This window comes from Gorilla gorilla, chromosome 16 (genome assembly GCF_029281585.2).
Source record: "Gorilla gorilla gorilla isolate KB3781 chromosome 16, NHGRI_mGorGor1-v2.1_pri, whole genome shotgun sequence".
Taxonomy (NCBI): Eukaryota; Metazoa; Chordata; class Mammalia; order Primates; family Hominidae; genus Gorilla; species Gorilla gorilla.
The window spans coordinates 41,198,626-41,220,595 of NC_073240.2; the positions used below are offsets into that span (position 1 = coordinate 41,198,626).

At 45.4% G+C, this 21,970-nt stretch overlaps 1 long non-coding RNA gene across 1 annotated transcript in view; it reads left to right on the forward strand.

Moving 5' to 3' along the window:
* LOC129527095 (uncharacterized) overlaps nucleotides 1-21,970 on the forward strand; it is a 46,806-nt gene that overhangs the window by 12,800 nt on the left and 12,036 nt on the right. The window contains exon 2 of the long non-coding RNA XR_008671999.2: nucleotides 21,223-21,335. This is a non-coding gene — a long non-coding RNA (uncharacterized lncRNA). The remainder of the gene's footprint in view (nucleotides 1-21,222; nucleotides 21,336-21,970) is intronic.

Genomic DNA, 21,970 nt, shown 5'->3' on the forward strand with positions numbered 1-21,970 from the left:
GGCCAAGGCTAGCGGATTGTTTGAGTCCAGGACTACAAAGACCAGCTTGGGCAACATGGCGAAACCCCCTCTCTACCAAAAAAAAAAAAAAAAAAAAAAAAAAAAAAAAAAAATTAAATTAAAAAAAAAAATCCCAACAACAACAACCCAAAACTAAAAATTAGGCAGGCGTGGCTGCCCACACCTGTGGTCCCAGCTACTCGGGAGGAGGGAGGATTATTTGGGCCCGCATGGCGGAGGGTGCAGTGAGCTGAGATCATGTCACTGCATTCCAGCCTGGGTGACAGTGTGACCTCGTCTACAAAAAAAAATTGTTGGCTGGGCGCGGTGGCTCACGCCTGCAATCCCAGCACTTTGGGAGGCCGAGGCGGGCAGATCACAAGGTCAGGAGATCGAGACCATCCTGGCTAACACGGTGAAAACTCGTCTCTACAAAAATATAAAAAATTAGCCGGGCGCGGTGGCGGGCACCTGTAGTCCCAGCTACTCGGGAGACTGAGGCAGGAGAATGGCGTGAACCCGGCAGGCAGAGCTTGAAGTGAGCCGAGGTCGCGCCACTGCGCTCCAGCCTGGGCGACAGAGCGAGACTCCGTCTCAAAAAAAAAAAAAAAAATTTGTTTTTGTAGAGGTGAGTTCTCGCTATGTTGTTCGGGCTGGTCTCGAACTCCTGGGCTCAAGCTATACTCCCATCTCAGCCTCCCGAGTAGCTGGGATTACAGACGCGCGCCACCGTCTGACTAATTTTTGTATTTTTTATAGAGATGGGGTGTGAGGTGGGGGGGTGGAGGCTGGTCTCGAACTCCTGCCCTTAGGCGATCCTCCCGCCTGGACATCCCACATCGCTGGGATTCCAGGCATGAACTCAGTGGGCGCCTCCGTCTTCTAACTTCTGGCTGAGCCAGAAGATGATTGAGGGAGAAGGAGGACTTCCGGTTTTAAAATGGCGGCTTGACTTCCCCGCCCCCCAGAAAGCCAAAAACAAATATGCAGCCCTGAGATTTTCCTCAGCGAGAATCCGGAGCTCAGATTTGAGGATGAGACAGATCCCGGGACCACGGAGAAGTGAAAATCTTCCGAGCAGGCGGTAAGGAAAATTGGGCTTTCACATCCGCCAAGCCCCTGCCCACCACTGAGCTCTGCAGCAGGCGCGGGGAAACTTCCCTTGGCGCGCGGGTTCCGTAGTGGGAAAAGTGAGGCCCAAGTGTCAGCCAGCTTTCCCACCATATTGGGTTTCCTGGTAGGAGGCCTGTCCTTGCCTCAGCCATGGAAAACGTGGTGCCTGCTAAGGGGAGGCACATCCCCAGGACTGGCAGAGACAAAGGGGACGGTGGGCGGACCACCATCCCCGGCCCTGGAAACTGCTCTGTAGCCAATCAGAGCGGGTACTCAGCAGCACCGAACTGGAGGAGGCCAGTCCCCAAGTGCTTGGGCGCCAACCCCTAGTCAGCCTTCCCCCCAGGTAGACGGAGGGGGTGGGTACTGGAGCATTTATTGTACTACTCTTCTAACTGTGGGTATATTTTATATGTACTCCTTTGAATGTTTTTCTTTCCCCAAACGTTATGTTTTTCGGCCGGGCTCGGTGACTCACGCCTATAATCCCAGCACTTTCGGAGGCTGAGGCGGGCGGATCGCCTGGGGTCAGGAGTTCGAGACCAGCCTGGCCAACATGGTGCAACCCCGTCTCTACTAAAAATACAAAAATTTGCTGAGCACCGTGGTTCACACCTGTAATCCTTGCACTCTGGGAGGCCAAAGCTAGCGGATCGCTTGAGTCCAGGACTACAAAGACCAGCCTGGACAACCCGGTGAAACTTCGTCTCTACTCAAAAAAAAAAAAGAAAAAAATCCCAACAACAACCACCCAAAACCAAAAAATTAGCCAGGCGTGGCTGCCCACACCTGTGGTCCCAGCCACTCAGGAGGAGGGAAGATTATTTGAGCCCTCAAGGCGAAGGGTGCAGTGAGCCAAGATCATGCCAGTGCACTCCAGCCTAGGCGAAAGCCTGGGTGACAGAGTGAGACCTTGTCTCCAAAAAAAAAAATTGTTTTTGTAGAGGTGAGGTCTCGCTATGTTGTTCGGGCTAGTCTCGAACTTCTGGGCTCAAGCAATCCTCCCATCTCAGCCTCCTGAGTAGCTGGGATTACAGACGCGCGACAGCATCCGACTAATTTTTGTATTTTTTGTAGAGACGGGGGAGAAAGGGTGGGGGGGGTGTCTTTCCATGTTGCCGAGGCTGGTCTCGAACTCCTGCCCTCAGGCGATCCTCCCGCCTGGGCATCCCACATCGCTGGGATTCGTCGTGAGCCAGTGCCGCCTCCATCTTCTAACTTGGAGCTTCTAACTTGGCTGAGCTGAGATGATTCAGGGAGAAAGGGAACTTCCTGTTTTAAAATGGCGGCTTGACTTCCCCGCTTCCCAGAAAGCCAAAAACAAATATGCGGACCCGAGATTTTCCCCAGCGACAACCTAGAGCTCAGATTTGAGGATGAGACAGATGCCGGGGGCACGGAGAAGTGAAAATCTTCCGAGCAGACAGTAGGAAAATCGGGCTTCCACATCAGCCACGCCCCTCTCCGCCACTGAGCCCTACACCAGGAACCAGGCACAGGGAAACTCTTCGCCGGGCGCTCGGGTTCTGTGGTGAGAAGAGTGAGGCCCAAGAGTCAACCAGGTTTCTCACCATGTTGGGTTTCCTGGCAGGAGGCCTGTCCTTGCCTCAGCCGTGGAAAACGTGGTGCCTGCTGAGGGGAGCCACATCCCCAGGACTGGCAGAGACAAAGGGGACGGTGGGCGGACCGCCATCGCCGGCGCTGGAAACTGCTTGTTTCCAGGAGAGGCTCCAGGGAGGATCGCCTGAGGGCAGGAGTTCGAGACCAGCCTGCGGAGAGGCTCAATCAGAGCGGGTACTCAGCAGCGCCTCGCTGGAGGAAGCCGGTCCCCAGGTGCTTGGGCGCCAACCCCTAGGCAGCCTTCCCGCCCAGGTAGAGAGGTACCTTTACCTCTACCTAAAGTAATACAATACCTTTATTGTACTATTCGAACTGTGCATATATTTTATGTGTACTCCTTTGAATGTATTTTTTCTTTTTTCCAAAAGTTACGGTTTTTGGCCGGGCGTGGTGCCTCACGCCTGTAATCCTAGCGCTTTGGGAGGCTGAGGTGGGCGATCACGTGAGGTCAGGAGTTCGAGACTAGCCTGGCCAAGATGGTGAAAACCCATCTCTACTAAAAATACAAAAATTAGCCGGGCCTGGTGGTGGGCGCCTGTAATCCCAGCTACTCAGGAGCCTGGGGCAGGAGAATCGCTTGAACCCGGGAGGCGGAGGTTGCAGTGAGCCGAGATCGCACCACCGCACCCCAGCCTGGGCGACAAAGCAAGACATTATCTTAATAAAAAAAAAAAAAGTTTTGTTTTTCTCTTGCTTTAATATTAAGCACCGCAGCTTTTACAATCCACATGCTATTATTTGTTGACTTCAGAAATGTAGAACCAGGAGGGCACGGTGGCTAACGCCTGTAATCCCAGCACTTTGAGAGGCCGAGGCGGGTGGATTTCTTGGGCCCCAGAAGTCTCATTTTTTTGTAGAGACATGGCAAAGCCCTATCTCTGCAAAAAATACAAAAATTAGCAGGGAATGGTGGCGGGCATCTGTAGTCCCAGCAACTCAGGAGGCTGAGGCGGGAGGATTTCTTCAGCCCGGGAGGTCGAGGCTGCAGGGAGCCATGATCGTGCCACTGCACTCCAGCCTGGGTGACAGAGCATGACCGTATCTCAGAAAATAATAATAATAAATAAATAAATAGAAATGGAGAATCAACTTCCTGAAGTTTGTTTTTGTTGTTGTTTTGAGACGGAGTTTCACTCTTGTTGCCCAGGCTGGATTGCAATGGCGTGATCTCCGCTCACCGCAACCTCCACATCCCGGGTTCAAGCGATTCTCCTGCCTCAGCCTCCCGAGTAGCTGGGATTAGAGGCATGTGCCACCACTCCTGGCTAATTTTGTATTTTTAGTATAGACGTGTTTCTCCATGTTTGTCAAGCTGGTCTCGAATTCCCGACCTCAGGTGATCTGCCTTCCTTGGCTTCCCAAAGTGCTGGGATTACAGGCGTGAGCCACTGCACCCAGCCTCAGGTTTTAAATTATAATAAACATTGACCATTTTTGGTTTGCGCTAAAAAAAAATCGTTTCTCACTTATCTACTATTTTAAATTTTTTTCAAACTATGCATAAGAAGATTTTGATGCTTGGAATGCCTGTAAATATTATTCAGTTTAGCTGTGTACCACATAATAGAACACCTCCTCCTCTATCCTTGTAAAGACATAATCTCCTTGGGGTGCTTGGCATAGTGGTCAACAGCACAGAGTGGGAAATCAGGCAGACTTGTGTTCAGATTCACAGTTCATGACTTGTCTGTATGACACTGGGTAAATTGCTTCACTTGCAGCCTTGGTTTCTGGATGTGTAGAACGGGGTTTGGAGACTTAGACTGGGATAATGCATGTCATACTCTATAAATTGCAGCCATTTGTGTAAAGTACTTACTAGCACTATTGTTGGATGTAATCTTGTGAACTAGCAGGTAGAATGAGTGACTGTTGGTTTTAGGTGCAGCAGCAGGTCTTCCTGTGCTCTACTTTTGTAATGGTTAATTTTGCATGTCCACTTGGCTGGGCCATGAGATGCCCAAATATTTGGCCAAACATTATTCTGGGTGTGTCTGTGAGAATGCTTTGGGAAGAGACTAACATTTGAATGAGTAGACTGAGTAAAGCAGATTGCTTTTCCTAACGTGAGTGAATCTCATTGAATCAGTTTAGAGCCTCAATAAAACCAAAATGCTAACCTTCCTTCCAAAGTAAAGGGATAACTCCTTCAGCCCGACTGCCTTGAGTGGGATCCTGGTCTTTTCCTGCCTCAGACTTGAACTGAAACATAAGCTCTTATAGGTCTAAAGCCTGCCAGCTTTCAGACTAGAATTTACACTGTTGCCTCTCCTGCTTCTCAGGCTTTTGGACTCCACCTGGAGCTATACCTTTGATACTCCTGGGTCCCCAGCTTGCCAACTACAGATCTTGGGACTTCTCTTTAGGATAAATCTTTCTATGTTATGTATATATCCCATTTGTCCTGTTTCTCTGGAGAACCCTGACTAAAACAAACTGGGTCCCACTCTGTCACCCAGGCTGGAGTGCAGTGACACAGTCTCGACTCACTGTATCCCTGACCTCTTAGGCTCAAGCAGTCCTCCCACCTCATCCTCCCAAGTAGCTGGGATCACAGGTACATGCCACCATGCCTGGCTTATTATTATTATTATTATTATTATTAAATTTTGGGCCAGGCACGGTGGCTCATGCCTGTAATCCCAGCACTTCGGGAGGCTGAGGCAGGTGGATCACTTGAGTCCAGGAGTTCGAGACTGGCCTAGGAAATATGGCAAAACCTGGTCTCTACCAAAAAAAAAAAAAAAACAAAACAAAACAAAAATATATATATATATATTCAGACGTGTTGGCTGGAATATGTGGTCCCAGCTAGCTACTCAGGAGACTGAGGTGGGAGGATTGTTTGAGCCTGGGAAATGGAGGTTCCAGTGAGCCAAGATCACCATTGTACTCCAGCCTGGGTGACAGTGAGAAGGCCTTTGCTCAAAAAAAATTTTTTTTGTAGAGAAAAAGTCTTGCTATGTTGCTTGGGTGGGTCTCGAACTCCTGGGTTCAAGTATCCTCCCACCTCGGCCTCCCAAAGTTGAGATCACATGTGTGAGCCACCCCTGGTGTGTTTCTTAAACCCAAAGAGGAGCTTACAGATAGGGAGAAGCAAATACCTGATGTATGAATATAGATAGCTGTCACTGTCAAATAACTGTCTCTGAAAACCCTTCCCTTTAATATATGCTCAGCCTATGAGTAAATATGTTTCAAGCATGCCCAAAGCCGTTTTTAAGTACCAACGCTCTTAATGCAAGGCATTGCTGCTGTCAATATGATGTACCAGTGAGATACTTGCCTTAATGAACACCAATTTGAAAGTTTCAAACACTCTCTATTCTGCTGACATGTATTTCAACTTTTCAGGATCTGCTTTCTAGGTAAAAAGGATAAAATAAAAGGAGGGGCGCCTGCTGCCGAAACCGAAACTTCAGATATCAGAAATTAGGGTTAGGAGATTTTTGGTATATGCACACAGATCAGAAAAGTGTGCTGATGACTATTCAGTACCAAGTGAATGTTGTCAGTGTTTTCAAATGGGTCAAAATGTCTCAAGTATTGAGATCCAGAATGAAATAATCTCCTGCTTCTAACATGATCAGGTATCAAAGTGTGGGTTTTAGTGTGTTTCAGTCCCCAAATCTCCCATTCCCTCATAGTTCTCATTTGTGGATTGAATGAATGCCGCATGCTTGTGTTTCCATAGCAGACCTTGCCTTGTCGTTTTGAAGTGGTCTCCGTGCTGTTTGAAGTGCCACAGGCAATAGTGGCAAGAACTGGGTGCTGATACATGCTGTGAGTCAGTAGTTCTGATGAAACAAACATCACTGTGATTAGTCTCTTTTTCTGCCACTTCCTGTTCCTAGTAGATCAAAGGGCTAAAAATGCCCCTGTATCAGTAATTGTCTACCAAACCATCTGTACATATAGATCATGCTGTTTAGGTTTACAGGTACGTACCCAAAATGAAGAACATTTGTCTTGTTGGTGTCAGGATATATGTAGCAGTCCTACCAGAATCAGTGCTCCACAGATTCATCAAGAGGGGCACCAATTCTATTTTAGTATGTGGGTTTCCTGTTGACAAACAGTGGCTCTTTTTCCATTGAAATATGTTATTCGCCTCAGTGAATCCTAATACAGTGGTTTCAACGTCACAATTGCGTGTGCTAATAGAATACCCAAGCTTCTAGAAAGAGTTATTTATATGCATTGACTCCATTTCTGAACTTCCTATTCATTCCTCCACTCCAGCCCCCATCACTCCATAGAATCATTTTCCCCACAGTCATCAGTGACCTCTGTCTCACTGGATTCAGTGGGCATCCTCAGGCTTCTTTCTTGACCTCCCAGCAGGATTCAGTCCTGAGAATCACACTCTCTCTGCTGAAACACCCTCCTCCCTTAGCTTTCTGGACAGCCCTCTCTGCTAGTGTTACTCTTTACTCTCTGACCCCTGCCTACTCTTCTGGCTGTTTTGTGGGTTATTTCCTACATTCAGTCACTGAATGTTGAGGCTTGTCAAGGTCTTCCCCAGTCCTCTTTCTCTTACGGTGTGTTTTCTCCCAACTCTCTCATTCTTGCCCAATGTTTCCTTTTTCTTCTCTTTTTTAGAGATGGGGTCTCACTTTGCCACCCAGGCTGGAGTGCAGAGGTACAATAATAGCTCACTGGAGTCTCCAACTCCTGGCCTCAAGCAGTCCTTCCTCAGCCTCCTGAGTATTGGGACCACAGGTGTGCATCACCACACCCGGCTAATTTTCTTTTTCTTTCATTCTTTTTTTTTTTTTTTTTTTAAGAAATGGGGTCTTGCTTGGTTTCCCAGGCTGGTGTCAAACTCCTGGCTTCAACCAATCCTCCTGCCTCAGCTTCCCACAAAGTGTTGGAATTACAAGTGTGAGCCACCATGCCTGGCCAAATGCCTGATGTTTCAATTACCATACATGCCAATGATCTCAAATACAGATCCCTAGCCCAGGCTCACCCTCTGTGTTACAGAGTCATGTATCCAAATGCTAATTAGCACCACCATTTAGGCATCTCAAAGGTACTTACAATTAGACATGTTCAAAATTCATGCTTTTACAATTAGACATGTTCAAAATTCATGCTTTTCTCCCCAAGAAAAAGGAGGAGAGGAAGAAGTGTGTTAGTCTGTTTTGCATTGCTTATAAAGGAATACCCGAGACTGGGTAATTTACAAAGAAAGGAGGTTTATTTGGGTCACAGTTCTGCAGGCTCTACAAGCATGGCACCAGAATCTGCTCAGCTTCTGGTGAGGTCTCAGGAAGGTTTTACTCAGAGTAGAAGGTGGAGGGGGAACATGCATGTCACATGGTGAGAGGGAGCAAGGGAGAGAGGAGGAGGTGCCAGATTCTTTTTTTTTTTTTTTTTTTTTGAGATGGAGTCTTGCTCTGTCACCAGGCTGGAGTACAGTAGCACGCGATCTCGGCTCACTGCATCCTCCACCTCCCGGGTTCAAGCAATTCCCCTGCTTCAGCCTCCCGAGTAGCTGGGACTACAGGCATGCGCCACCACACCTGGCTAATTTTTGTATTTTAGTAGAGACGGGGTTTCACCATGTTGGCCAGGATGGTCTCGACCTCCTGACCTCATGATCCACCTGCCTCCGCCTCCCAAAGTGCTGGGATTATAGGCATAAGCCACTGCACACAGCCTAAGCCTTGCTTTTGTACTCTATTCCTGTCATGATGAACAAGACCTCTATTCATGCAGTTCCACAGGCCACACACCTGAGAATCTTGCTTAACCCCTTTTTCTCCCCATGTTCCAGTCAGTCGTCAATCTTGTTTTATCTTCAAGATGCCTCCACTTCTCTGTATCTCTACTCCTTCTCTAGTGCCACAATTAAGGTGATGACTAATACTGTTTTGTGTCTGAACTATTGCAATAGCCTCCTTTCTAGCTTCCCAAATCTCCATTGTCCCATTCCAGCCCAGTCTGCTTACATCCTTCAGTAACTTCCCTCCACTCTTAGGATAAGGACCCATATACTCAGCACAGCGATAGAATAAAGACCTACATACTCAGCACAGCCATAGACCCTGCATGGTCCACCCTGTCTTCCTTTCTCACCTCCACTTCCTAGAACACTTTTTCTAGCCACATAGGCCTTTCAGGTGTCAGTTACACCTGCTTCCCTGCCTACCACAGAGCCTCTGCACATGCTGTTCCCTCTTAAATACTTTCCCTCCTCTGCTTCTACCTTGCATTGCCTGTCATCCTTCAGACCTTCCCAGTTGTCACTTCCTCAGGGGAGCCTCCTTGACCCCCTCCAGTAGATAAGTTGGCCTGCTATAAGCTTTCACAGTGAGATGCACCTCATCTTTATGGCCCTCCTGTCTATGTGTGATTATATATCTCCTAGGGCAATTATTTAATTAATGGCTGGCTCCCAATTAGCCAATGACTTTCAAGCAGATAGACACCATATATCTACTTGTGCTTACCTTTGTGCCTTCAGCTTAGCTATTGCAAATACTAAGAATGTTAAACTGTTGAATAATAAAAGCAGTTTTTCAATTTTGTTTTAAAGTATTTTAGTGGCTGTGCAAGGTGGCTCATGCCTGTAATCTCAGCACTTTGGGAGGCAAGGTAAGAGGATCGCTTGAGTCCAGGAGTTCAAGACCAGCCTGGGCAACATAGTGAGCCCTTCTCTCTACAAAAAAAAATTAAAAAATTAGCCAGGTGTGATGGCATGTACCTGTAGTCCTGGCTACTCAGAAGGCTGAGAAGGGAGGATGGCTTGAGCCCAGGAGTTAGAGGCTGCAGTGAGCTATGATTGCACCACTGCACTCCAGCCTGGATGACAGAGCAAGACCTTGTCTCTAAAAAAATAAAAATAAAAATGTTTTAGTGGGTTTGTATTTGCATTTCCTTAAATAACTATAAATATAAAGGTTTTCTACTTGCCTCTTTTGATATATTTCTCAATCATGAATGGATCTACAAAAAGGGAGGAAGTGGTAGGCACCCAAAGAGCCAGAGCCTGCAGTAAATGAGGTTTTTGATGTCCCAGGTCTTATTTAAATCCTGAATGTCGGCCGGGCGCCGTGGCTCATACCTGTAATCTCAGCACTTTGGGAGGCCAAGGTGGACAGATCACGAGGTCAGGAGATCGAGACCATCCTGGCTAACACAGTGAAACCCTGTCTCTACTAAAAATACAAAAAATTAGCCAGGTGTGGTGGCGAGTGCCTATAGTCCCAGCTACTCGGGAGGCTGAGGCAGGAGAATGGCGTGAACCCGGGAGGCAGAGCTTGCAGTGAGCTGAGATCGTGCCACTGCACTCCAGCCTGGGCGACAGAGTGAGACTCCGTCTCAAAAAAAAAAAAAAAAATCCTGAATGTCGCAGGTGTTATTGCACTTCTGACTCAGTGCTGTTGAAAATGTCCCCCAGGAGACTGCCACTTGTTTCAAGGGACTATGAGCCATGTTACCTCCCAATTCTGGACATTTTCTAAGCTGTAACATCATGTTTTCGTAATCTGACAACCTGCAGCTCAGTTAATGACATAAAACAATTCCATGATCTCTAAGACAAGCCCCCAGCACATTGAAGTCACTGGATGAGACCTCAGCACCATGGGCCCCTCCTCTCCACTGGGCTGACTCTGCCAGCTCACTCTCAGCTGAAACTGCCCTTGCTGCTCCTGCCTCTGCCATGTCTACCACTCTGTATAGCTGCCCTTTTCTTACTGCTGTGGCCTCTGGCTGCCAAAAAGAGACAGGGCCACTACCCTGGCCCTCATGACATTCAACTGCAGCTGCCATCTCTGCTAATGCGAGGGGAGGGATGGTTTCTCCACTGACATCAAGCCCAGCTCTCTTGAGTCTGGGCCAGACCTTGAATAGTCTGGCTTGTGAACGAGACACCAGCTAGTTCTTCCAGATGGTGTTCATGTGGCCCAGCGCTCTCCTACCTTAGGACGAGTTCCTGCCCACCCAGCTTGCTTCTCTCAGAAGTTTGGGGCAGCATTTTTCTACCTTTCTTACTTAGGATCCCAACCTTTTTTTTGAGACGGAGTCTCGCTCTGTCACCCAGGGTGGAGTGCAGCGGTGTGATCTCGGCTCACTGGAACCTCCACATCCCAGGTTGAAGTGATTCTCCTGCCTCAGCCTCACAAGTAGCTGGGACTCCAGGGGTGTGCTACCACACCTGGCTAATTTTTGTATTTCCAGTAGAGACGGGGTTTCACCATGTTGGCCAGGCTGGTCTCGAACTCCTGACCTCAGGTGATCCACCCGTCTTGGCCTCCCAAAATGCTGGGATTACAGGCGTGAGCCACTGCGCCTGGCCCCCAGAGCCCAACCTTGAATCCCAGCATCCTCTCTGCCATTTCCCAAGACACCCAGTGGGCCTCTGGATAAAAGACGTTTTTGATAGAGAGTTCTGTTATCCCAGACCCCGAGGTGACCCTAGCATAATCCCTGGACACTCTCCCCTATGCTGAGGCTTCTCCCCTAGACCCCCATTCTATTACATAGTCTGTGCCCCCTCAGCTCAGTGATTACTTTTCTGGGCAGCCTCCTTTGACCTGCAGACCAGATCAGATCTCTGTGGTTTGCTCCCTGATCACTGTGTCCCTCTCCTCTGTAGCTCTTACCACAGCTTGTAATTCTATATTTGATGCATGTCTATATCTCCCTCTATAAGGTGAGGTCATCAAAGGCAGCAGTTCTGTCCTTCTTGCTTACCACTGCATCTCCAGCATGCTGCTCATCTGGTCCATGGTAGGGCTCAGTATTTGTTGAAGGAGTGAATGAACTATGATTCACTTCATTATGTGTCGGTCTTTTAAAAACATTTATCTTCAATAAACCCATTTCTCTGTGATGGCAAGTAAAACATTTTTGGAGGCAGTCACTAACCAGCATGCATTGCATGTGTGAGCACCACAATATTTTTATACTTGTGGGTTTGATAATCCAACCACATGCTTTATTAAAGTATTTCTTTCAGGGTTGTAAAAAACACTTCATTACTGGCTTGCGGGCAACCTGGCTCTGGGGGAAAAGGGTCGTGTTACCACACTGCAGATAGGTGAGGATACCAGTGCCAGGCAGGGAGGAGGCTGTGAGGATGCCCAGCCCCTGCTTAGGGATACTGCTTCCCCCCCTTCACTTTTGCAGATTGCAGAGGGCTTGAAGAAGGGATGCAGGCAGTTTGAGCACTGAGTGGCACGTATTCCTGCAATCCCCAAAGTCATGAGGGGGCTCTTTGGAGGGGGTCTCAGAATTGGACTGTATGGTTTGACTTCACATATTTCTGGGTTTGCTTTGTAGTTTGTCAAGTCATCATACTGTATGCTACTGGCAGATGATAATATGTTAACCAAAAACGACAACAAAGCAGTTGTGATGTGAAGGATGAGGCTAGACTTGGAGTCAGAACCATCATCCAGTACATTGGTTCTTGGCAGATAGTGAGAAAGAACCCTTATGGAATGGAAGGAGAAGCTCCTGGGAAGCAGTGTGTGAAGGTGGAAAGGGTCTTGTTGCCAAGGCAATAACCATTCACTTCCATGGAGCACTGGCCAGGGGCAGGCGCTGTGCTGAGCACTTTGCATGCATGATCTCATTTAACCCCACAGTAATCTATGAGGTTTTTTTTTTTCTTTCTCTTTTTTCTTTTTTAGAGACAGGGTCTTTGTCACCCAAGGTGGAATGCAGTGGTGTGATGATAGCTCATGTGGTCTCAAACTCCTGGGCTCAAATCATCCTCCCACCTCAGCCTCCCGAGTAACTGGGACTACACGTGTATGTCATCATGTCCAGCTAAGTTTTTTGTTTTTTGTTTTTTTTTTTCTGAGACAGAGTCTTACTCTGTCACCCAGGCTGGAGTGAAGTGGTGTGATCTCAGCTCACTGCAACCTCCACCTCCTGGGTTCAAGCAATTCTCCTGTCTCAGCCTCACAAAAAGCTGGAATTGCACCACCACACCTGGCTAATTTTTAAATTTTTAGTAGAGACGGCGTTTTACCATGTTGGCCAGGCTGGTCTCCAACTCCTGACCTCAGGTGATCCGCCCACCTCGGCCTCCCAAAGTGCTGGGATTACAGGCGTGAGCCACCGCGCCCGGCCTTTTTTTAAAAATTCTTGTAGAGACAGGTCTTGCTGTGTTGCCCAGGCCGATCTCAAACTCCTGGGCACAAGTGATTCTCCTGCTTCCGCCTTCTGAGTCCCTGGGATTACAGATGAGAACCACTCACCTGGCCAATTAGGTTCTTATTATCAACATTTTCGATAATGAAACCATGTGTCAGAGTGAAAAAATGTGCCTGAGGTAACACAGCTAATAAATGTCAGAGCCAGGTGAAGCTAGTTCTGTTGGACTCGACATCAATCCATGTAACCTTGGGATACACTGGTTATCAGGTAAGTTGCATTCAAGCCCTTGCTCTTCCATTATGGCTGTGTGTCTTTACCTTATTTCTTTGAAAACATTATGTGCAAAATGTGAATAATAATACCTATGGCAGAATATTTCTGCAAAGATTAAATGAAACTGTGGATGAATGCTTTAGAACTATACTGTCTGATACAGCAGCCATTAGCCACGTGTAGCTATTGAACTTGGAATATGGCTAGTCTGAATTGAGATGTTTTATAAGTGTAAAAAATACACTGGATTTTGAATACTTAGTGGGAAAAAATGTAAAATTTCTCAGTTTTTCTGTATTGAATACATGTTGAAACGATAATATTTTGGATATACTGGGTTAAATAAAATACATTACTAAAATTAATTTCACCTGTTCCTTTTTACTTTTTAAATGTGATTACTAGAAATTTAAAATTATATATGTGACTCACATTACATTTCTATTGTACAGCACTGCTCTGGAGCCCTATAAATATGATTTATTATTGTTATGGTAATTTCACTCAGAACAATATTCTATTTCGTCACTGAGGTCATCACCTAGACTGAGTCTGCCATAGAATGAGTCCCCATTTTTCTATAAATGTGAGTTTTAGTATATAAAAAGATTATAAGTATTCATCTTTTGAATCCAGTCTTTCTAGTATGTATTTTATTGTCGTTTTTCAAATACACAGAGTCTTCCAAGGAGACAGAAGTCCCTATGTCTGGAGAAATTAACCCGTTCAAATATATGAATGACAATTTAAAACATTCTGACCCACATACTTTATTCAGGTAACTGGAGAATAACCTTCATCTTGTAGAGCACAGAATCACTTTTCCCTTGCACATGGTGGAAATAATTCCCTCCCTTCCCCAACATTACTCATCAAATGTTGTATCTTCCAATTCAAAATAATGCCTGAATCATTACTGTTTCAAACCACTATCTGTGAAAGCATATCATTTTAAGGCATGCGTAAAGTTTGTGTTCTTATTTGACCCATCATTCTAGCCTGGATACTTTTGGATCCTGATTTTCTCAATGAACATAATACTATCCGTTTCTACCTTATGTTTTTATGCAAATTTCATTTTAGACTTTCTGTAATTCCTTCAGGTCACTAAATGATAAAAGATGACATGGCTAAAGATAGTTAACTAAATTATAATCTCCATAAGGACAGAAGGCCTAAATTTACATACCTGAAATAGAGGACTGGTCTACATTCCATATTGAAGTTAAATTCCAAGAAAATGCAATTTACAATGAAAGGATTTTTTGTTTTCTTTCGTGGGTAACACTAGCTATTGTAACACATAATCCCAACATATAACAGGTTTAATATAACAAGCTTATTTCTACTACCCGTAACAATCCAGTGCTAATATTACTGGTCAGTTGGGTGCCTTTCCTCCTCTGGTGATTCATGCCTAGGTGATTCCTCATCACACAGCTTCATTATCCCCTTGGCTTTGTCATCCATGCAGCCAATCAGCAAAGAGAGAACTTGGAGAAGGTACACGTATTCCTTTTTTTTTTTTTTTTTTTTGAGATGGAGTTTTGCTCTGTTGCCCAGGCTGGAGTGCAGTGGCATGATCTCGGCTCACTGCAACCTCTGCCTTCTGGGTTCAAGTGATTCTCCTGCCTCAGCTTCCCGAGTAGCTGGGACTACAGGCGCCTGCCAGCACACCAGGCTAATTTTTGTATTTTTAGTAAAGACGGGGTTTCACCATATTGGCTAGGCTGGTCTCGAACTCCTGACCTTGTGATCCGCCCGCCTCAGCCTCCCAAAATGTTGGGTTTACAGGTGGAAGCCACCATGCCTGGCCCATATTTCTTTAAACTGGCCTGCAAGTGGTACACAATTACTTCTGTTCATATTCCATCATGTGAATTTATCACTTGGTCCTACCTAGACACAAAGGGAGCTGGAAAGACAGTTCCTGGATGGGAAGCTTTTTCCTAGCAATACACTACACTACAAAGAAGAGCAAGAAGTCTGGTAAACAGCTCTCCATCCCTGCTACAACTTTTTTTTTTTTTTTTTTTTGAGTTGAAGTCTCACTCTGTTGCCCACGCTGGAGTGCAGTGGGCACAATCTCGGCTCACCGCAGCCTCCGTCTCCCGGGTTCAAGCAATTCTCCTGCCTCAGCCTTCTGAGCAGCTGGGACCACAGACGCGTGCCACTGCGTCTGGCTAATTTTTTGTATTTTTAGTAGACATGGGGTTTCACCATGTTGGCCAGGCTGGTCTTGAACTCCTGACCTCAGGTGATCTGCCCACCTCGGCCTCCCAAAGTGCTGGCTTTACAGGTGTGAGCCACCGCGTCTGTCCTCTGCTACAGCTCATACATGGAAATTATTTCTGTAAGGATGAATGCAAAATGTTGAGATGTATTCCAGACTTCACCATCCAACTTACCTACCATTACTGCCCCTAAACACATTAAATAACACTTAAAACGCATTGCATAAAATAGGGATAATAAAAGAGTGTGTAATCATTTATTGCACCAAAGGCAGTGGTCATAAAAGTGTACCCCCAAGATGGAATGAGGAGGCATAGGAGGATGAAGGAGTGGCAAGATGACCAATCTCCACATCCATTCACTGAATTGGAGGGCAGATGCAAAGACAGGGCAAGAAGATTCCATATGAGGGAGGCTGTAGTCTGGTCTCCTTATTGCTCTTAAAATTAGTAAAGAAGTATCAACTGTTTTCCTCTCAATTTTATTAACAAAAATCATATGGTTATTCGTATTTGCTCTCTCCTGGCCAAAGTTTCTAGATGACTTGCTAGCTGAAAACCTTGGAAAGATGGCTTACCACCCATGTTGTCATATGTCATATGATTATGTGCAAATTTATGTAAAATGTGAAAGGGTAAACATGAACAATGACCTCTCATTTCTTTATATTCCCCACAGTGCCTAGCAGTGCCTTACCACAGCAGGCACCTGCTAGATATGTATTGATTTTTGATGGATTTAAGTGGATCCAGTTTGTTATGATTGTGCTTTGAGTCTTCTGTTCTAAAATATTTAAGTTTTGCATATGTTATAGGCATCAATCCTCTTCATGGATACTTCTTTCTTTGATGTGAAATGAGTGCATTTGATAAAAATGTCCTCTAAATTGAGGTGTCCCCATGTCTTTAGTTCTGAATCTGCTATCCAGCTCTGAATCTAGTGATTGGCTAAGGAATTAAATTTTTTTTTTATGTTAATTAGAACATAATAAAGAAAAGTATCTTTTAAAAATCTGAACATGGACATTTGTTTAAAAAGGCAGTAACAGCCGGCTCACGCCTGTAATCTCAACACTTTGGGAGGCTGAGGTGGGCAGATTGCTTTGGGCACAGGAGTTTGAGACCAACCTGGGCAACACGGCAAAACCCCATCTCTACAAAAAACAAAAAAATTAGCCAGGCATGGTGGCGTGTGCCTATAGTCCCAGCTACTCCACCTACTTGGGAGGCTGAGGCAGGAGGATCACCTGAGCCTGGGAAGGTCAAGGCTGCAGTAAGCCATGATCGTGCCACTGCACTGCAGCCTGAGTGATGGAATAAGACCCTGTCTAAAAAAAAAAGTCACCTTGGATCATATTATCATATCATATGCTTATTTATTGTATGTACTAATGTAGGGCAGGAGTAGGGATCAACATTATGCAATAGATGCTTTGTTTCAAATAGTCTTATACAAATACAATATGTTGTCCGGGTGGTGGGTCATGCCTGTAATCCCAGCACTTTGGGAGGCTGAGGCCGGCGGATCACCTGAGGTCAGGAGTTCAAAACCAGCCTGGCCAACATGGTGAAACTTTGTCTCTACTAAAAATACAAAAATTAGCCAGGTGTGGTGGCAGGTACCTGTAATCCCAGCTACTTGGGAGGCTGAGGCAGGAGAATTGCTTGAACCCGGAAGGCAGAGGTTGCAGTGAGCCGAGATGATGCCACTGCACTCCAGCCTGGGCGACAGAGCAAGACTCCATCTCAAAAAAAATACACACATATATATGTGTGTGGGTATATATGTATATGTATATATACGTGTGTATATATGTATATGTATATATACGTGTGTATATATGTATATGTGTATATGTGTATATATGTATATGTGTATGTATATGTGTGTATATATACATATATATAAAATATATATACATACACACATATATATAAAAAAATACGTTCTGCTCTTTTAACTCCTCCCTTAAAATGGGGAGACCTTTCTGTCTATGAATAAACTCCAGCAGCCACAAAAATGAAAAGATGGACATATTTTAACACACTAAAAAGAAAAACTCTCCTGCATGGAAAAAATGCTGTAAGCAAAGTCAAAAGACAATGTAAAATTTGGGGAAATATTTGCAACTTGCATCACAAAAACTTGATTTCTCAACCGGGCACGGTGGCTCACGCCTGTAATCCCAGCACTTTGGGAGGCTGAGGCAGGCGCAAGGTGAGGAGTTCGAGACCAGCCTGGCTAATATGGTGAAACCCCATCCCTACTAAAAATACAAAAATTAGCCAGGTGTGGTGGTGCATGCCTGCAGTCCCAGCTGCTTGGGAGGCTGAGGCAGGAGAATCACTTGAACCTGGGAGGCAGAGGTTGCAGTGAGCCAAGATCACGCCACTGCACTCCAACCTGGGCGACAGAGTGAGACTCTGTCTCAAAACAAACAAAAAACTTAATTTCTCTGTTACATGGGAATTCTTAGAAATAAAAACCCGAAACTAATAACCCAATAAAAAATGAGCAAAGGGTATAAGAGTTTATACACAGGAAAAAAACACAATGAGCTTTAAATATATGAAAAGATGTTCAACCTCATTCGTAAGATACATGTAAATTAAAACTACACTGAAAACCTTCTTCACGAAAAGTTTGGCAAGCATCCAAACCTTTGATAACACACTCTGTAGGTGAGGGCATAGGAGGGCGATGTGGGACAGCCTTTGCAGATTGCAATTTGACAATATCTCTCAAAACTGCAAATGCACTTCCTTCCATCCAGCAGACTCCACTTTAGAAATTTACCTTAAAGATAAACTTATGTGTAAAATGACATGTATAATAGGTTATTCACTGCATTATTGTTTGTAATGGCAAAACATTGGAAACAACCTAAATGCCCACAGATAAAAGGACTGGAAAATTAATTTATGGTACATTCATACAGTGAGATAATATCATATTATTTGAAAAATATTTTTTTATGAGAAAGCTCTCTATAAGCTGATATGTAAAGATTTTCAGCTGGGCAAGGTGGCTAACACCTATAATCTCAGCACTTTGGGAGGCCAAGGTGAGATGACTGCTTGAAGCCAGGAGTTTGAGACCAGCCTGGGCAACAAAGTGAGCCCCATCTCTACGAAAAAATAAAAATAGCTGGACGTGGTGGCACATTCCTGTAGTCTCAGCTACTCAGGAGGATGAGGTGAGAGGATCTCTGGAGTCCAGGAGTTTAAGGTTTAGGTGAGCTATGATTGCGCCACTGCACTCCAGCCTGGGCAACAGAGTGAGACCTTGTCTCTAAATAAATAAATTTTAAAAATAAATAAATGAAAAGATCTTTAAAATATATTAAGGGGAAAAAGCAAGATATAGAGCAGTGTGAAGAGTATGCTATATTTTGTGTAAAAAGGAGGGGAGCTTATTCCTCTGTGTGTGTTGGTGCATAAAGCAACTCTGGGATCAGATTAATAAAGTAGAAGGGAAACAGATGGGAATGGTGGCTAAGAGATGCCATAGGAAGGAGACTTTGTGAAAATGTTTTAAATATCTCCTGACGGTTGAATCTTGTTAACATATTGCCTATGCAAAAAGTTAAATGTAAAAAAATTAACATGATTTCAGTGAACTTTTTTTGAGACAGAGTCTCACTCTTGTCACCAGGCTGGAGTGCAGTGGTGCAATCTTGGCTCACTGCAACCTCCGCCTCCAGGGTTCAAGCCATTCTCCTGCCTCAGCCTCCTGAGTAGCTGGGATTACAGGCATGCGCCACCACGTCCAGCTAATTTTTGTATTTTTAGTAGAGATGGGGTTTTACCATGTTGGCCAGCATGGTCTCAATCTCTTGACCTCGTGATCCGCCCACCTTGGCCTCCCAAAATGCTGGGATTACAGGCATGAGCCACTGTGCCCGGCTCAGGGAACTTTTAATTCTACTTTGGTAGGATGATGGTGGTCTTAGGAAAATTTGAATCTTCATGACTAGTGACATAACTACATGGTACAGACCATCCTGTATAGCGAATTGCTTCTTGTGCCTAAGTCTTGTCTTCCCAGTGAAATCAATCGCTGGCCCTCCTCACCTCTTTTGGAACCTCTGCAGTGTTTAACCTGGGAACCCAGTGAATATCTGAGAACAGACAACTGGTTGATTAGGCCTCTCAGACTTTCATTCCATTTCATCATGAACACTTCTCATATATTTATAACTTTTCCTTTCAAGTAAATCAAAATATTAACGTACAAGGACAAGTCAGACAGAAAAAGGCACATAGTTGCCAGGTAAATTGGGCCTCCTCAGAGTGTATCTTCAGGTTTTTAACAAAAGGCAGTTTCCATCTTATTGATGAAAATGTGTTTGCTTTCTATTCAATTACCCATTGTATGTTAGATGGTATTTCGTGGTTCAAATGGCTGTCTGTACAAAATGCTAACATTTAAAATCTATTTCCTCCACTCCTGTTTCAATGTCGACAACTCTATTGTTAGAATCTGTGAGTTGGTGTCTTTGGAACCAAAGGAATATTCAGCTGAGATGTTTGATTTTACTATTCGATGTGATCTCACTTCTCCATGTAAGCAGCTTCCAACAAAATCACTTACTGGAGAAAAGAGAAAAGACCTAACAGTCCAGCGCGCTGTGTAGACCGCGGGGGCTGTGTCAGGGGAGCAGGCTCTGGAACACTCCCGCCAAGGCCAAGAGGGCTCCCGCCTCCCCTCCAAGCGGTGGAAACCCGCCCTCCGCCAGCCTCTGGCGGTGGGAGCGGCTCCCCCTGCAGGATCTGCAGAGACGCCTCCTGGGCTTTCTGTTCGGGCCTCGCGTTTCCCGGGCGCCTCTGTGTGAAGGCAGCTTAGTGCTGTGCCCGCCCGCCTGCTGCTTCCCAGTCGGGGAGTTTGGGTGAGCAATGGCGAGCCAGGGGGCCCGAGAAGCTGGTGAGGAGTGATGTTGCCGGCCAACCCCCGGGCAGGACCCCAGAGCTCAGCCGGGGCAGCCCTGTCTCCTGCCTGTAGCCGGGGCTCTTCCCCCAGCACACAGGACGGGACGGTTCGAGGCTGGCTCTCCCGGGTTAGCATCTCTTCACTCCCACCTCACAACCTTTTCTTTTCCCAGCCCCAGCTAGAGAGACTCCAGAACACATATGCTTGGGCTAATTATTCTGAGGCAATTAACGTGGCTGGGTCTCAGTTTCCTTTTTTTGTGTAATAATACCAAATTGACAATCCCTTTAGAAAACTATTTGGTAGTTTCTTATAAAGTTAGGCTGGGTGCGGTGGCTCACGCCTGTAATCCCAACACTTTGGGAGGCCGAGGCAGGAGAATCGCTTGAGCCCAGGAGTTCGAGACCAGAGAGAGAGAGAGAAAAAGAGAAAGAAATTAAAAATCTATGTCCACCGAAACACTTGCCCACAAATGTTCATAGCAGGTTTATTCATAATAGCCAAAGACTACAAACAACCAAACGTCTATAAACAAGTAAAGTCATAATACATTGTGATGTATTCATATGATGGAATACTAAGCATAAGAGAACAAACTACTGATACATACTACAGCATAAACGAATCGCAGAAGCACTGGATTAAATAAACCGCTCTACAATTCTGTATGAAGGTCTGAAAACACTAAGCTAATCTGTCGTATTAGAAATCATAACAGTGGCTTCTTTGCATAGTACAGACTGAGAAGGGCACAGGGAACTTTCGGGAGTGATGGAAATGTTCTATATCTTGACTGAGGTGATGGTTACATGACTACATACATTTGTCAAAACTCAGAATTGTACTTTAAAATTTGTACATTTTACTGTATGTAAATTAAGCCTCAAATTTAAAGTAACTTTATTTATTTGTTTGTTTGTTTGTTTATTGCAGAATCTTGCTCTGTTGCCCAGGCAGGAATGCAGTGGTGCAATCACGGCTCACTGCAGCCTCTACCTCCTAGGCTCAAGCAATCCTCAGCCTCCTGAGAGTAGCTGGGACTACAGGTATGTGTCACCACACCCAGCTAATTTTTTCATTTTGTTGTAGAGATAAGGTCTTGCTTAAAATACCTTTATAAGCCAGGCACAAAAACACATACTTTGCATGTTCTCATTTGTGGGAGCTAAAAATTAAAACAATTGAACAACTCATGGAGCTAGAGAGTAGAACCATGGTATGAGAGGTTAGGAAGAATAGTGGGGAGTGTAGTGGGGTTAATGAGTATAACAATATACTTGGATAGAATGGATAAGATCTAGCATTTGATAGTACAACAGGGTAACTACAGTCAACAATAATTTATTGTACATTTAAAAACAGCTAAAAGAGGCCGGGCGCAGTGGCTCACGCCTGTAATCCTGGCACTTTGGGAGACCGAGGCGGGTGGATCACCTGAGGTCAGGAGTTCGAGACCAGCCTGGCCAACATGGTGAAACCCCATCTCTACAAAAAATACAAAAATTAGGCCGGGCGCGATGGCTCACGCCTGTAATCCTAGCACTTTGGGAGGCTGAGATGGGCGGAACAGGAGGTCAGGAGATCGAGACTATCCTGGCTAACATGGTGAAACCCCGTCTCTACTAAAAATACAAAAAAAATTAGCTGGGTGTGGTGGCGTGCGCCTGTAGTCCCAGCTACT